General features: G+C 35.9%; 1 pseudogene; it reads right to left on the reverse strand.

Moving 5' to 3' along the window:
* Positions 1–15,846, reverse strand: part of LOC102872841 — a 77,204-nt pseudogene extending 61,358 nt beyond the window's left edge.
* Positions 15,847–17,500: the final 1,654 nt, after the last annotated feature.

The following is a 17,500-nucleotide window of genomic DNA, read 5'->3' on the forward strand; positions in this document are numbered from 1 at the left end:
TAATAATAATAATAATAATAATAATAGAGACTTGGTTGCTGTACAATATGCACATTCTCCTTGATTTCTAAGGAGATTAATTTTCTAGCAGTTCATTGCCCAGCAATTTTTCTTATTACAGTTATTATTATGCTTTACTCAAACAGAAGCCCATCCCAGTTATGCTTTGTTATGCATATCTAAAAGAGAAAAAAAAACCTAAAGGGGAAAATTTTAACACTATCTTTCATTCAGAAGTCTGCTGTAGTCTTTAAATAGACATTCCTTTTTGCATTCCATTTTTAAGGAGTTGACAGTTTACACTCATTGCCATGGGTTTTTTTGTTTTTAAAGAAAATTCTAATTACAATCAACATTTGTAGGTGACTTTTAAACATCTGAAAACATTTGCTTGAAAGTTGATCATGTTCTTTAAAAATGATGAATCTGTTAGAAAGTACCTTGCCCATTTTCTAGATAATTTTTAAATTTTTAGGTAATAAAATTGTCTCAATGATTTTGCTGTCAGATTGCAAGTATCTGCATGAAGAATAACTTATTCATATTAAAATATCTATTATTACTCTTTTCTTCAAATAATAAGAACTTTGCCCCTGAATTTTTCAACTCTACATTGAGGACAACAGTTTTCTTCCAGGCAATGTTCACATGTAATGATTAAATTGCATGCAGATATGTCTTTTTCTAATCCAAATCTTTGATATTATATGTTTCAAATTTAAATGTGAGAAATTTCATGAAAACTAAATTGACCTTCTGATCTGACAGAAGGAGATATATTGCTCAATAGCTTTTAATCTTGATTCTTTTTTAAAATCACCTAAGGGCAGGAATAGCAAAAATTCTGATGCTCTGACTTTATGAAATTGAACTTGAAGACCATTGTAGCAATAATTTTTAAATTTCTAGGAGTTTGCATTCATTGAGCTAATGAGGATGGGCTTGTCAGAGACAATAAGATTGGCAAGGGATAGAATAGGTTTTAGAGCTGTTGTACATAGGGTTGCTATGAGTCACATGCAACTCACCGTCACATAACAACAACAACAGAAGTTTGCAGTGCTCAAGAAAGACTGAGAAATAGTCATCCCTCTAAAGTGGTATTTCTCAAATTAATGAGTATAATCTTATAACCATAAAGTTGTAAAAGCTTTTTTTAAAAACAAAATTTAAAAAAAAAAAAACAGCCACAAACTATACTTGAAACTACCAAAGCTAGGACATATGGATCTGCTGTTTGAAGATCATTCAGTTGATTCCAGAGTGCAAGAACGTTTTAGAACCAGTTCATTAAATTGGAGATCTTGTTTTTATGGTAAAAGCAGGAAAGAAAAGAAAAAATATTCCTTTTTAGATTCTTTACCGTTGAAGAGCTAGCTGGACAATGACTAGGGATGATAGAAAGAGGATTGATGCCTTTGAGCTGTGGTGCTGGAGAAAAGTGTTGAATATACGATGGACTGGTAGGAGATCAAACAGGTTTGTCCTGGAGAGGGTGAAGCTGGAATGCTCCTTGGAGTCAAGGATTCTGAAGCTTTGTCTGACAGATTTTGGCCATGTTGCAAGGAGGGACCAGTCATTGGAAAAGAACATCATGTTTGGGAGAGTGGAAGGATAGTGCAGGAGACGAAGACCCTCGAAGAGATGGATCAATTCAGTAATAGGGGTGGTGGGAATAGGTGTGTTGGAGACAATGAGGTTGGCACAGGATAGAGCACGATTTAGGGCTCTTGTACATAGGGTCACTATGAGTGGCAAGCGACTCAATGGCACATAACAACATGTTTAAAAATTAATTAATATCAATTTGATCACTATTCAAGGTGAAGTATATGAAACTTTTGCACACGAACAATAACACCTCATGAGTATCTTTCTGACTTTCCTCCAGTCCCGTTATAACATTCATCCTCTGTATTTTCCACAGAAAATATGTTCTATAGATAACAGGCATGCTAAACAATCGTTATGGAATGTATGTTATTTTCTTGCAAATTATCCTCTGTTGAAACCTGTTAAGTGGTAGGTGATTTCTTTCCCTATATTCATAGGTAGCATAGGATGTAATTTTTTTTTTAAAAAAGGCTTAACAGTTTAGTATGAATTGAGTTTGCTTCTGTTGTTAATATATTTTGATTTTCACTCCATGTTTTAGAAAGTACAGCTATGTTGGAAGCATTCTGAAGCAAGGTAAAGTCAGGTCAATTTTTTTTTTAATTCTAGTACATAAGAAATGTACTAGAATTGAAGGCCAAAATAAAATAAGTAAGAACTTCCCCACCCTCCAGAAAGTATTATGTGTATTCTGATTCATACCAAAAAATACTTAAGACAGTTCCTAGACAACTATTATAGTATGAGTGGGGACATTGAATATTATATTTATATTGTTCTTTCTCTGAAGTCAGTTCTGCCAATGCTATATAATGTAAATAAACTTGATTATGAAACATGAGACAAATTAAAATTTGATTTGTTTTTAAATTTGATTTTTTTTTATTCTATGGTAATTGAAGAACAGAAATACACCTGAGTGCTTAATAATTTACAAGCAAGCTCACCATGGAAGAAATGATAACCTACATAGTTTCATGTTTTAAAATAGCTTTACACATCTGATTTAGTTTGCCTTAAAATATGTCCCTATGAATAATTTTGTTCCATATTCAGAAATATAAATACACATCACATTTATCACAGCTAATTATTTGTCAAATTAAAGGCAATAGATATCTTTTTTCTTCCCTTCAACAGACTCCATTAATTACAATTTTTAAGTCTGTATACTCAATTAAAATTGTGAGTGCTTTTTTACTATGTAGTCCTTCCGTTTTTCTTTTTTTTTATTTAACAGTCGGCTCATGTGCAAAATGGTTTCTCTTGTCTGAGTGAGAGTTGGGTGTGGACTATTTGATTGTTTTTTTTCCCTTGTTTATAATTAATTGAGTGTGAGCTGATTGAATTTGCTGGATTTAGGGAACAATGAGTGGTGGGCTGGAAACCTTTTGGTTTAGAGTTAACAGGACCTGGTAGGTGGATCTTGTATTTAAAAGATGGTTGGGCCCTTGGGCCTGGTGTAAATTGGTTTTGGGGTGACCATTCTAAGTGGTACAGCACTGGTCTATCAATTTGCTCTACTGTTGTAACTTAGAGTTGCTGTTATGTTGTACCACTGGTATGTCAAATGCCAAAATGGTTACCCACTGTCGACAGTATTTGGTGGAGCTCCTATATTAATTCAGGTTTGGAAGCAGAAGTGGCATCCACTTCCTAAATGACATGCCACTGGAAAGTCTATGAACATTGAAAAATGACAATAGTTATAGTAAAGGGTTTAGGTCTATGTTGATTAGAGTTGCTATGAGTTGTGTTTGACTTGATGACACTTAACAACAACAACACATGAAAACAATTTCCTGTCTCATGATCAATTGCCTCAGAAAACCTACTAAAGATCAGCTATAGGTCTATTCTGACTTGATGACACACAACAACATGGGGATAAGGGTCATAAGAATTCCATTTTAAAATAGATGTTAAAGGAAAAATATTACAAGTAAAATTTTCAACTTAAATTCTTATTTTTACAAGTGACATAAATTCTTTTTCAGAAACTTTTATTGAATAACATCAAGTTGATTTTTAAACTCCTAACAATAAGTGGGACAAAGTAGAACTTCCCCATAGGGCTTAATATGTTGCAAATTTTATGTGAACAGATCACCAGCTCTTTCTCCAGTGAGGTGGTTCTAACAGTCAATCTTTCAGTTATCACCTGAGTGCTTAACTATTGCTCCACCATGGGCCTATCTCACATTATTACAGAGATAATAAAATAATAATTACAGAAGCTAGTAGAGATATTGTTACATAATCATTTTTCTTTCTGTCTTATAGTATAAATATATAAGAATTCTGCAAGGCAAATGGCTTCTTATCAATTTCACACTCTATCTTATACACACATACACTTTTTTTAAGGCGGAAAAAAGCATTTCTCATTTTTTGAAGTTGAGGTAATTTTGTTTCCGTTTATTTATTTCAGCTATGTTGTTGTTGTTGTTGTTATGTGCCGTCGAGTTAGTTGCTTGCGACTCATAGAGACCCTATGTACAACAGCCCTAAACTCCGCTCTGTCCTGTGCCAATCGCACTGTCACTGACACTCCCATCCCGATTATCCCAGTCACTGAATCAATCCACCTCATAGAGGTCCTTCCTCTCCTGCGCTGTCCCTCTACCCTCCCAGACATGATGTCCCTCTCCAAGGACTGGTCTCTCCTCACAACATGTCCAAAGCATGTTAGACGGAGCCTCAGAATCCTTGCCTCCAAGGAGCCACCTGGTTTAACCCTTTCCAGGACAAATCTGTTTGTTTTCCTAGCAGTCCATGGTATTCTCAATACTCTTCTCCAGCACCACAGCTCAAAGGCATCAATTCTCCTTCTATCCTCTTTGGTCATTGTCCAACTCTCTGATGCGTAACAAGTGATTGTGAAGACCATGGTCTGTATCAGATGCATCCTAGTCTCCAGAGAGACACCATTGCTCTTCAGTACTTTGGAGAGGTGCCTAACAGCAGACTTTCCCATGGCAATGCACCTTTTAATTTCCTGGCTGCTGGTGCCAAGACTGTTGACTATGGAGCCAAGCAAACTAAAGCTGTGTACAATCTCAATCTCTTCACCATCCATCCTGATGCTGCCAATTGGTCCAGTGGTGAGAATCTTTGTCTTCTTGACATTGAGCCTCAATCCATAATGTAGGCTGCAGTCCTGGACACTCTGCAGCAGGCGCTTTGAGGTCCTCTTCAGTTTTAGCAAGCAGGGTTGTGTCATCCGCGTAACGCAGATTGTTGATAAATCATCCACCAATCTTGACCCCACATTTCTCCTCATAGAGCCCAGCCTCCCGGATAATCTGTTCTGCATATAGGTTGAAATGGTATGGAGATAGTACGCCCTTCCCAATTTTGGACCATGCAGTGTTCCCTGGCTCTGTTCTGACGGCCGCCTCCTGGTCCAAGTATAAGTTTCACATGAGAATGATCAAGTGTTCTGGGATTCCCATTCTTCTCAGAGTCAGCCATAGTTTGTTATGATCTACACAGTCAAATGCCTTTGCATAGTCAATGAAACACAGATAGACATTCCTCTGGTATTCCCTGCTTTCAGCCAAGATCCATCTAACATCAGCTACAATATCTCTAGTACCATGACCCCTTCTAAACCCAGCCTGGACTTCTGGTAGTTCTCTGTTGATGTGCTGTTCCAGTCATTTTTGAATAATCTTCAGTAAAATAATTCAATGATAATGTTTTGTGCAAACAATATTAAAACATGGTCATTTTAGATGAAAATTCTCTTTCTTGCTGAGTTTTCAGGAGTAAATGTATTAGCTCAGGTTGAAATCATTCAAGGGGCTAGAATAACTATTTTTATAGCATTAGCCAAGATTCTGCATGATCTACCATAATAAAGTCATGTCCTAGGATCACAGTGCCTTAGGTCTCACACTCTGTTTTATGTGTGATGTGTTTATATGAGGTAAATGTCAGCACCAGATGACTTCCTAAAGTCTTTGGAGCACAGCACTCTGAACTGGGAGGAATTGATTATAAATTGAGAGATATATTCCTAGAAAATCTGTCTTATTTGTGAAAGTCAAAGCTCTCATTAACACTTTTAAACAGTATGGTCAGTATAGTGTGGTGCTTTAATTGAATCCTAATATCACCTATGAGATATGTTAAATATCAAGGAAAGAAATGGCATGACTATGGAATGAGTAGATCGTTGACCTACACAATCAATCCTAAATTTAACGTCTCTACTGCACTATCACTCACACACTTATATATGGCCATCTAGTTAGCGCTGACTCATTGCTAACTCTCTAGCAGGTTTTCAGAGGCTATACGTCACATCAGAGGAGATTGTCTGTTCCATGGAACAGCTGGTGAATTCCAACTACTCATCCATGGGTTGCTAGAGCCAGACATTCATTTTTCACTTGGTAAGGTTGAGAAAAAAGATTTTCTGTCTGCTTGTAGATTACCTTGAATGATAATGAAGTAAATAATAATAAAGTATTAAAATAAAACACTATAAAACTTGTAATCATTTTCCATTCCCTCCTTGGATTCATTTTCCATTTGTTTTCCTCACTTGCACAGATGATTACAATCTTTTATAAAGCCCTTTCATTCCATCAATTCAGATACATGCTTTGGCAAGTGGTAGAAAGATGGGTTCTCTCCTTCTGTGCAATTTCCAGTTTTTGAAAACTCACTGGAGGGTCAGCTATTATAAATAAGCTGGTTCCAACTTAATGGCAACAACATATTTGGCAATAATGCCTGAACATATTTTAAGTAAATGTATGCATTTTAAATCAACATATATACATAATTCTATGTACATTTTGGTTTCCAAAAATGTAATTTTTAGACATAATGATTTTGAAAACGATATAAGTCAGTAAAATTAGCAACCATCCTTACCTTATTGACTTGTCTATAAGGGGCTAACATACATGCTTCTGATGTGGTTACATAAACATAATATCACATAGGTTTTTGTTTTTCTGCTATAATTTATTTCTTTTTCAGCTCTTCACCCACCTTTCTTATTTCTATTAACCCTCCAAGACAGACATTGTGTATAAAGTTTTTCTTATCTTTTTATATTTGTGATCTTAGTCATAATTGTCCTTTTTGCATCACAATTTGTCCTATTATTAATCATAAAAAATGATCAAGAATAATACTACACAACCTGGATGAAACTAGAACAAATAATGTTACATGAAAGAACTCAACTATACTATTCCAAGATAGAAGTTGGGGAGCTCTGGTGGCCTAGTGGCAAGAAACTGAACTGCAATCCCAGAGGAAGATGGTTCGAATCCACCAGACGCTCTGCCGGAGAAGGAGGTGCAATATCCTCCTGTACCAGTCAGATCTGATTTGACGGTACACGTATACAAAATTAAAAAAACAAAACAAACAAACAAAAAAAGATAGAAGTATGTATATATAATATGAGTCTCCAGAAAAAGTGAAAATATTATATATGTCACTATCCTTTTTATGAAGACTATTAAGGGTGTTTCAATACAACTACTATGCTATTGATTTTTTAAAATGTAAAAATAGTTTTTTTCCTTAGAAATGTTTGATACAAAGATATGATCTAAGTTAACCTTTTGCTGTTAACAGTGTCAGAGGTAAAAAACAAACAAACAAACAAACAACAAACTACTATCTTTTCCAGAAAGTTATGTCATTATAATGTAGCAGTAAGTTTAGCAGTTTGAAGAGAAATTTATTTTAAAAGACTTAGACATCTTTTTTTTCTGTTAAATTCAATTGTGCTTAAAATACTCAGGGTAAATATTTCTGACTATCCTTTCTCTCAAGTCTTTAAGGGTGTCAGTTATTACTGTGTGTTCAGTTCCTTATCTGTACAAAGAGTTTGTCCACATAATGATCTACATATTAATAACAATTATACATGAGCTGTGATTTTTCAGTCTTAACACATCTGTTCTTCATTTATCTTACTTTAATTTTGTTTTGAAATGTGTTGAAAATTATCATTTTAATTATCTAGTGCTGTTATAACAGAGATACCACAAAAAGAGGACTAACAGAAATTTATTCTCTTACAGTTTAGGAGTGTAACAGTCCAAATTCAGAATCCCAGCTGTAGGTAAGGCCTGCTCTTTCTCTCTGTCCATAGTGGAGAAAAGTTCTTCTTTCCTTCTTCATCTGTAGGCCAGGTGTTCTCTGTGAATCTCTATACTGTCAACAATTTTCCTAAATTAGAGACCTACCCAGTCCAAAAAGAAACATTCTATTCCTGACAAGTCTTTCTTGATGATAGTTACATTTCCTCCAACCATAAAGTCTAGCGTCCTTCCATTTTTATCTCTAAATAGGTAAAAGGTATCACAGACAATGCCCTAGAGGAATTTCACTTAACTTGTATTAGGGCTGTGATGGGATAAAGGAATGTTGCATACCACTCTATGGTTTACCAGGTCATGGAAAAAAAAGCATTACAGAGCTTTTAGATTTTATCATTACATTTCAACCTACAGTATTCTTGACCAGTACTTTTCAAAATTATCAGTCAATAAAATCAAGGAAGATTTGAGAAACTATCACAGTTACTATATTTGTTGTTGTTGTTATTGTGTACCATAGAATAAGAACCAAACCATACCTGACCCTCCAGCAGGTTTTCAGAGGCAGTTAATATCATGAGAGGAGATTTCCCATCCTTCTCCCACAAAGCATCCGGTGGCCTTAAACTGCCTGCCTTTGGGTTTGCAGCACAGCTTCTTGCCTAGGGACAATTATTTTCTGAGTTGGAGTTAAAATGAAGATTTTTAAATTTTTTTTATCTTGGACATGGAATCAGGGAATAGTAGAAGAATTTTGATGACCTAGTCCATAGGGAATTGTGCTACTATCCCAAAGGCTACACCTCTCTGGTAGTTTAAAAGCACTAGTGACTCCTTGGGCAATTTCCTCTTATGCTTTTTACAGTTTCAGAAACCCAGTAGAGGGACAGCTATGAGTTGGTTCTGACTCAGCAACTATGAGAAGCATAAAGAAGACTGAGAGAATGAGATTTAACTGCAAAGAAGAAAGATAGAAACAGACATATTGCAGGACTGGCAATCAAGATCCATGTCCTAAAATTTCCACATGTACCCGAGTCTTACCAGTTGTTGGGTTTTTCCCCTTGTTTTATTGTTGCTTTTGTTTACTGTTTTTGAAATTGTAAACATCTATTACTTTTCTAAAATTCTCTCCTAAGTTTTATGTTATTTTCTGTTACTTGAAAGTGGAAAAATGTAAACCCTATACAGACATTTGTGTCATTGGCATAACACAGATTTTTTTATGAGTCTTCCTCCAATCTTGGCTTCTTATAGTCCAACTTCTAGAATGTTTTTGTCAGGACACAAATTGAACAGGTAAGGAGAGAGAATACAACTTTCCTGATTTTAAACTGTGCAATATTTCCTTGTTCTGTGCAGACAATTGTTTCTTTGTTTGCATATAGCTTTATACATGAGAATACTTAAATGTTCTGGGATTCCCATATTCCTCAATTTGGGCCATAATTTGTTATAATCCACACAGTCAAAAACCTTTACATAATCAATAAGATACAAATAAATATCTGTCTGTTATTATTTGTTTTCAGTTAAGATTAATCTGACATCAGCAATGGTATCCCTTGTTGCATGGCTTCTTCTGATTCCAACTTGAATTTCTACAAGTTCCTTGTTGAAGTAACATTCCAATAATTTTAAAATAATATTAAATACAATTTTACTTGAATGTGATACCAAATATATTGTTGATACTTTCTACATTCTGTTAGATCACCTTTTAAAAAACAGAAAAACAAAACATGAACAAATATGGATCTCTTCTAGTCAGTTGACTAGATATCTGTCTTATTAATTTTTTTATATAGGCTAGTGAGCATGTTTCTTTCTTCTGTTCTGATGACTACCTCCTGGTTCAAGTATTTACACATTAAAATATATTTCACTGGTAGGAATTAAAATATTGTTGTTGTTGTTGTTGTTGTGTACAATCGAGTCAAAGATGACTCATTGCTGACTTTCCAGTAGATTTTCAGAGGCAATAAGACACTTGGAAGGAAACTGCCCATCTTTCTTTGGTGGAGCAGCTGGTAGAATTTAACCATATGCCTTTAGGTTGGCAGCATATTTTCTTACCACTAAACCATGATATTAGGGTATTACTTATTTTTTCTATAAGAAATTGAATCTGAAATGGTATTTACTTCTACCAAATTTCCCTACCCACCAAAAACCAAACAAATAAGTCCACAGGTGTATTACTCATAAGTTTTAACAGACTCCTTGCTGAAACAGTTGAGCAGATTTTCAGAGGCTGTAAATATTACAGGAAGAGATTATTAATTTTTCCCCCCATGGAGCATCTGGTAGGTTCAAGTAGCCTGTCATTGAATTGACAGTGCAACTACTTAGTCCATTAGACCCGGAGCTCCCCGTTACTTCTGAAAATTAATGGGAAATCGCTCCTGAGTTAATATTCAGAACACTTTTTGTGTGTGTAATCATAATCTACAGATTGGAAAAAAAATAGGTTACTAGATTTCAACCTATTATGTCTGCTATTTCCAAGACTACCTGTCCAAGGATGCATGAACTACATAAAGGAATATAAATTTATTGAGACAGCCACTTTTAGGTACCCAAGGTTCTGTGAAGTCTGAAAGACTATAACACTGGTGAGGTATTAGCTTAAATGTTGGCTTTTCTAATAATATAATTATATTATTCCCCTCTGGTCTCCCCCTATCTTAACTACAGACACATGGTCTTGTAAATCATCATCAGCTGTGGGACTAGGATAAAGGAGAGAGTGCTTCCCACAACAAGCAGTAGGACATAGTGAGACACTGGTGGCAAGACTCTGGTGGCAAGACCCTGGTGATGGTGATAGAGACACTGTCACATAGCTGTGGAGAAACTGTCACAAGATATAACCAAAGAAGCCCTAAGTTAAATGCTACAGTTAAATGTGTTGCTGAGCTTCTCAAATCATCAATGAGAAACTGATGTATAACAACCCTGAGGCAAACCTTGCTGGATGATTGAGGAAACCAGAGTCTTGTTGAATTGGTGTTACTGAACTGAAAGTGGAACCTGGACTAATTGGAGAATTGTGCCACACAACCTGGCATTTAGGAGTCTTACCATTCCAGAGACTTCTGCCTCTGTAGGTAAGTCATTACTTTATATAATAAAAGTGTCCTCAAGCTATTATAAGATTAATTAACCTGACTCTTTGAAAGTTAACAAGTTAAACAGTATTAAAACTCTACCTTAAAGTAATAAGATTATAAAGGAATAATTTTACAATTTAACTAGATTTATATACACTGCAATTATAGTTGAGCTTTTTTGTATGCGAACAGCTTAGCATTTTCTCAATTCATATCCATCCCCCACCAAAGGAAATAGAATAGTGTTATATATTGTTGCTGTTGTTGATTGCCTTCGAGTCAAGCACGACTCATAGTGACCCTAAGAACAAAAGGCTTCAAGGTCCCCTACAACTACTGATGTTTATCAACGTTCATAGGGTTTCTGGAGGCATGTTATTTAGGAAGTAGATGCCATTCCTGCTTCCAAAGTGTTATATAAGAAAGTACGAAAGACATAGTACATGGTAGATATTAAATCAATATTACTTACTACTAGTTCAAAATAAATACTTTTGTCTGATGTGATCAAGACCAGTAGTTATTAAACATAATTAAAGTGAAAATCTAACAGAATTACATACGTTCACCTGGACTAGTGGCAAGAAGCTGTGCTGTAATCCTGAAGGTACGCAGTTCAAGGCCACCTGCTCATATATTGTTTCATGAAATTCTCCTGTGTCTGACAACTCCTTTCAATACAATGACTATACACTCTTTCCATCTTCTTTTAATACTTCCTGGACCATTTAACATTCTGCTGAAAGCATCCTTGATTATAGCAACTCGAGGTTTGAATTTGTTCTTCAGTAACTTGAGATTAAGAAATGCTGAGCAAGTTTGGTCCTTTTAATTTTCTGACTCCAGTTCCTTGCACATTTGATTATAATACTTTGATTTGTCTTCCAGCACTGCCTTTTGAAATTTTCTGTTCAGTTCTTTGTTACTTTGAATTCTTCCGTCTCCTTTGCCGTCGCTGCACTTTAGTGCAATAGTCAGTCTCTTCTGTCATCTATTTTGATCTTTTCTTCCTCCTCTGTCTTTATAATGACCGTTTGCACTCTGTCTGAGTGGTACTCTTTTTTTTACTTAATTAATTTTAATGAAAATTTACAGAGACTTTGTGTTTTTATTCATTCATTGTTGCACTTTTCTCCCCTCCCCCCAGTACACTCTTCTCTTTGAAAAGTCAAAGAAAAGTTCCCCATTGTTTTACAATCCATCCCTCAGGTCCACTCCACTATGCAGCCTTTGTTCTGGACACCTGCCATGACAACAATACCTAATCACCTATCCTTTTTATAAAGTTTTCTCCCTCATCTGTTTCAAGGCACTATACATTATTTATCCCATCTTTCTCAGTCTCCCCCCAACATTCTTGATATACCACAAGTCATCTAGTCTTTGTTTATTGGTGTTTAATGCCTCAAACCTGTTCCTGAGATGGTTTTGAAATTCAGGTGGGATAGACTCAAGATCATATTTTGGTTCTCGTGCATTTGATTTAATTTTCTTAGCTTCAGATTTAACTTGCATATGAGTTCTTGGTGGTCTGTTCCACAATCAGCACCTGGCCTAGTTTTCACAGCTGATAGTGAGGTTCAGCAGCGGTTCTTTCCACAGATGTAATTAATCTGATTCCTGTGCATACCATCAGGTGAAATCCATGTGTATAACCTGCATTTTTGTTTCTTATAAAATGTATTTGCAATGAATAAGTCGCTGATTGTGCAAAATTCTATCATTCTATATCCAGCTTCATTTCTGTCATCAAGTCCATGTTTACCGACTACTGATCCTTCTTCTCTGTTCCCAACTTTTGCATTCCAGTCACTGATTATTATTAATGCATCTTGATTGCATGTTCAATCTATCTCTGCCTGAAAAAGTTGGTAGAAATCTTGTAATTCCTCCTCTTTTGCTCTGGTTTTTGGTGCATATATCTGAATGATATTGATATTCACTGGGCTTCCTTGTATGTATTTGGATATTATCTTGTCACTCAAAATATTGTATTTCAAGACATATATAGAAATGACTTTTTTAACTAAGAAAGCAACCTTATTTTCCTTCACGCTGTCAAGATTACCATTACTAAATCTAATTTACTCTCAGAACATTTATATTTGTAGCTCAACCATGCAAGTTTTCTTTACATTTATTTTGTAATTTCTCATTCCTTTAACTATAATTACATATTGAGATTTTCAAATTTATGTGTATCTAAGATGTCTCTCAACTTCATACCATATTTGAACTACTTATTGACATTTCCACTTATAAAATATATATTCATTAGTAACAAGTAGCAACTAGTTGGTCAATATTAGACTTCAGAAGTTGGTAAAAAATCTTCAACTGCTTTTTACTTTAGTAGTTGATGTATAAATTTGAAAACCCTGAAGTGAATGTATCATGTTTCTTAATATATTGATGTGTTGTTATGTGCGTCAAGTAACCTGTGACTCATAGTCTGAAGCCTGCCCTGTCCTAAGGTAGTCTCACTGACTCTGGTACACCTACCCACATTATCCTAATTACTGTATTAATCTACCTCAACTGGGATCTTACTCTGTTGTGCTGTCCCTCCACCATTCCAAACATGATGTCCTATTTCAAGGATTGCTCCCTCCTGGTCATATGCCCAAAATATGTGAGACAGAGCTTCAAAATCCTAGACTCCAGAAAGAGACTTGATTTCACCCTCTCCAAGACAGACCTATTTCTTTTCTTGGCAGTCCATGGTATATTCAAATCTCTTTTCCAGCACCACAACTCAAAGGCTTCTATCATCCATGTTGTTATGTGTCACTAAGTCGCCTGAGACTCGTAGTGACCCTTTGTACAACAGCCTTAAACTCTGCCCTATCCTGTGTCAATCTCACTATCTCTAACATGCCTTCCTCCATTACCCCAGTCACTGAATAAATCCATCTCTTCAAGGATCTTCAACTCCTGTGCTGTCCCTCCACCCTCCCAAGCATGAAGTTCTTCTCCAAGGACTGGTTCCTCCTTGCATCAGGTCCAAAGTACGGCAGACAAAGCTTCAGAATCTTTTACTCCAAGGAGCAACCTGGCTTCACCCTCTCCAGGACAAACCTGTTAGTTTTCATTTCTATAATCCTTAGCCATCTCTAAATTGTTAAAGACCTTTGCAATTGAGTTTGAGGGCCCAAAGTATGGACAACAAAAATAGAACGTTAGTGAAATTTATGGTAAAACTTTTAATATTATTAACATATTTGTTATACTAACTTGTTTACTAAGGTTTTAGCAATAAATCCAAGCAATGGAAAATATAAATGCATTCCTCCAGGTTTTATATTTTTAATTACCTTCAAGATTACACAAAATTTCACTTGATTATATGAATGATATTCAATAAATTTCTGCATTGTTTTGGCTTATTTTGTTGTGTAGGGTAGTTTTGTTTGTTTATGGGTTTGGTTGGTGGTTTTTTGTTGTTGTTGTTTTGTTTGTTTTTTAAATGGCACTAATGGGACTTTCCAGTCTGTTGGCTAGATAGCTGTCTTAAAAATTTCTTGGCGTAGATGATGGAACACATTCAGGACTACTCTGCTTCTTGAAATGTGTCAAGTACTGGAGCCTTAATTTTTTGGCTAATGCCTTTATTGAAATTTGGGGTTTTCCTCCAAGGCCACTAATTCTTGCTAATACTCCTTGAAATATTTCAGTGTCAGTGAATTCTTTTTGGTACAGTGATTTTGTGAATTCCTTCCACATTCTTTGATTCTCATTGTGTTAGCAGGTTTGGGTTGTTTCTCCAGTTCATGAAACTTGAGGTTTGGATTGTTTCTTCAGTTTCGTGCAACTTGAGAAATGTCAGGCATGTCTTTTGTGGTTTTTTTAACTCCAGATATTTTCATATATATTTTGTTTTGTCTTTTCAAGCTGAACATTGGAATCTTCTATTAAGCGCCTTTACTAGATCTCATAAAATTTTCATTTCACCTTCTGTAGAGAAAAGAAAGTTTGTGAGTCTTTTCTGATGTCAGTTGAGGAATTTTCTTTTCCATCTTTTAAACAATCTTTTACCACCTGAATGCTTGATACCCTAATTTTATCCCATACCATTTCTGATCTCTGATCCTTCAACAATTCAAATGTATTCTTGAGTTGGTTTCAGATTAAGAATAGGGTATAATCAAGGTAGGATTTGGCTCTCATGAGCTTTTTTTTCATTTTCTTCAGCTTCAATTTGAGCTTGCATGTGAGCAATTGATGGGTCTGTTTAGCACTTGTGCCCAGGTCTTATTCTGGCTGATGACATTGATATTTTCCACCCCCCCACCCCCCACGCTATATATCTAGGTGATTTGATTCCTATAGATTATTTGATTTCACAATTATTGTCTCCATTTAACTTTTTAAAAAGTATTTTTAGAATGCAGGATGACAGGAAGTGTAGGATGGTGCTATCTACACTGCTCCCACAGTTATTAGGGGGGGTTGCTGTCTAGCTTGACCATGAGGGACCCCTTAACTCAGGTACTTTGGGGGAGGGGAAAACTTCTGTCTGGCTTGACTACATGGGACCCCTTAACTCAAGCAACAGAGGGGTCCTGGGCAACTTAGTGGAGGTGGGAAGCCACTTCTAGAAGGGAACAACAGGCTTCCTCCTTGGTCATTCAGGTACTTTGGGGGAAAAACTGCTATCTGGCTTGACCAAATAGGACCCCTTAACTCTAGCAACAAAGGGGTCCTGGTCACCTCGATGGAGGTGAGAAGCCACTTCCAGAAGGGAACAACAGGCTTCCTTCTTGGTCATTCATGTGCTTTGGGGGAAAATACTGCTGTCTGGCTTGACCACATGGTATCATTTAACTCAAGCTATAGGGAAGTCGTGGACACCTTGAAGGAGGTGAGAAGCCACTTCAAGAAAGGAGCAACAGGCTTCCTCTTTGGTCATTCAGGTATTTTGGGGAAAAACTACTGTCTGGCTTGAACACATGGGACCCCTTAACTGAAGTAACAGGGGGGTCCTGGGCACCTTGAAGGCGGTGAGAAGCCTCTTCAAGAAGGGAGCAACAGGCTTCCTCCTTCATCATTCAGCTGCTTTAGGGGGAAAAATGCTATCGGAAATACAAATATCTAGATGCTTCACAAAACTTTGCTGTAACCTGGATAATTTTATGGTCATAACAACCTAATATCTACTAAGAAAAGACTTCCATAATATAGAGAAAGCAACAATCCACATCCGTCATTATGAAAAAACAAAATTACCCTCCTCCAAACAAAGCAGACCCAATAAATAGAGAGAACCAGAAAATGTATGCTGATGTAGAGTTACTTGATCTGCTACAAAAAAGATGCAAATGTGTGAAGAAACAATGAAAACATTAAGAGGGTAAATACTTCAGAGATAACAATCTAGAAGAAATATATAGAGGAGGAGAAACTTGAACATAGATGAATAAAAATACAAAAGGTCAAATAAAAAATTAATAGAATAGACAAAGAGGTACAAGAAATTAAAAAAATCATCACAAGACAGAAAGGGTTCAGCCAAGACAGTACTGGAAATAACAGAAAAGCATGAAAATGCAAGCCAGAATACTAAAACCGTATTAAGAAGTATCCAACATACTGGTAAGACAAAAAAAGTAGAACTGAAGAGATGGAACTGAGAGTCAGTGAGCTGGAAGACAAAAACCTCACTAGAAACCGACTTGAAGAAAAATCAGAGGTGAGATGTAAAAAAAATGAAGAAAACATTAGAATTACATCCGATCATATCAAACGGAATAATAAATATATGATTGGAAGTCCAGAACATGGGAGAGACAGGGAAATCAGAGAAGATTATGGAAGAAGTACTGGAAGAAAACTTCCCAGGTATTTTGAAGAATGGGGAAACCCACATCCAAGAAGCACAGAGAACACTAAATAGACTAGACCCAAAAAGAAAAACACCAAGGCATATCATAGTCAAATTCTCCAAATTAAAAGACAAGGATAGAATTCTAAAAGCAGCATGAGAAAAGCAAAGAGTTATGTACAAAGAGGGAACAATTAGATTAAGTTCTGATTTCTCAGCAGAAACCATGCAAGGTATAAGGTAATGGGATGCCATATACAGAAAGTTGAAAGATAACAATTGCCAGCCAAGGATCCTATATGCAGCAAGTCTCTCTATCAAATTTGAAAGGGAGATTAGATTCTTTGCAGAAAAGAAGGACCTTAAGGGATTTGTGAAAACAAGACCAAAACTACAAGAATTTTTTTGTTTTTTGTGGGGTTTTTTGCATTTTATTATTATTTAAGAAAAATTTACAGAGATTTTGGATTTCCATTAATTCATTGTTGAACTTTTCTCCCTGCCCATCCCTTCCCCCCACTTCATTCCTCCCCTTGAAAAATAAAAGAGGAGTCCTACAAGTGAATGGGCCATAGTACCCAGAAACAACAGAAAAAAGAAACACAGGAAAATGGCAAAAATAAAACTTGGCCTGACAATAATCACATTTAATGTAAATAGGCTAAATGCCCCTGTTAAGAGAAAAGGAGTAACAGAATGGATCCAGAAACAAAGTCATCAATATTTTGCCTACAAGAGACACATCTAAAAAAGGAAGAAAAAGACAGAATCAACATCAAAGGCTGGAAAAACATATACCAAGCAAATGGCAACCTCAAAAAAGCAGAGTTGGCAATACTAATATCTGATAAAATAGATTTCAGAATGAAAAAGACTAA

Source organism: Elephantulus edwardii, unplaced genomic scaffold (genome assembly GCF_000299155.1).
Source record: "Elephantulus edwardii isolate Elephantulus edwardi_28Jun2011 unplaced genomic scaffold, EleEdw1.0 scaffold00081, whole genome shotgun sequence".
Classification (NCBI taxonomy): Eukaryota; Metazoa; Chordata; class Mammalia; order Macroscelidea; family Macroscelididae; genus Elephantulus; species Elephantulus edwardii.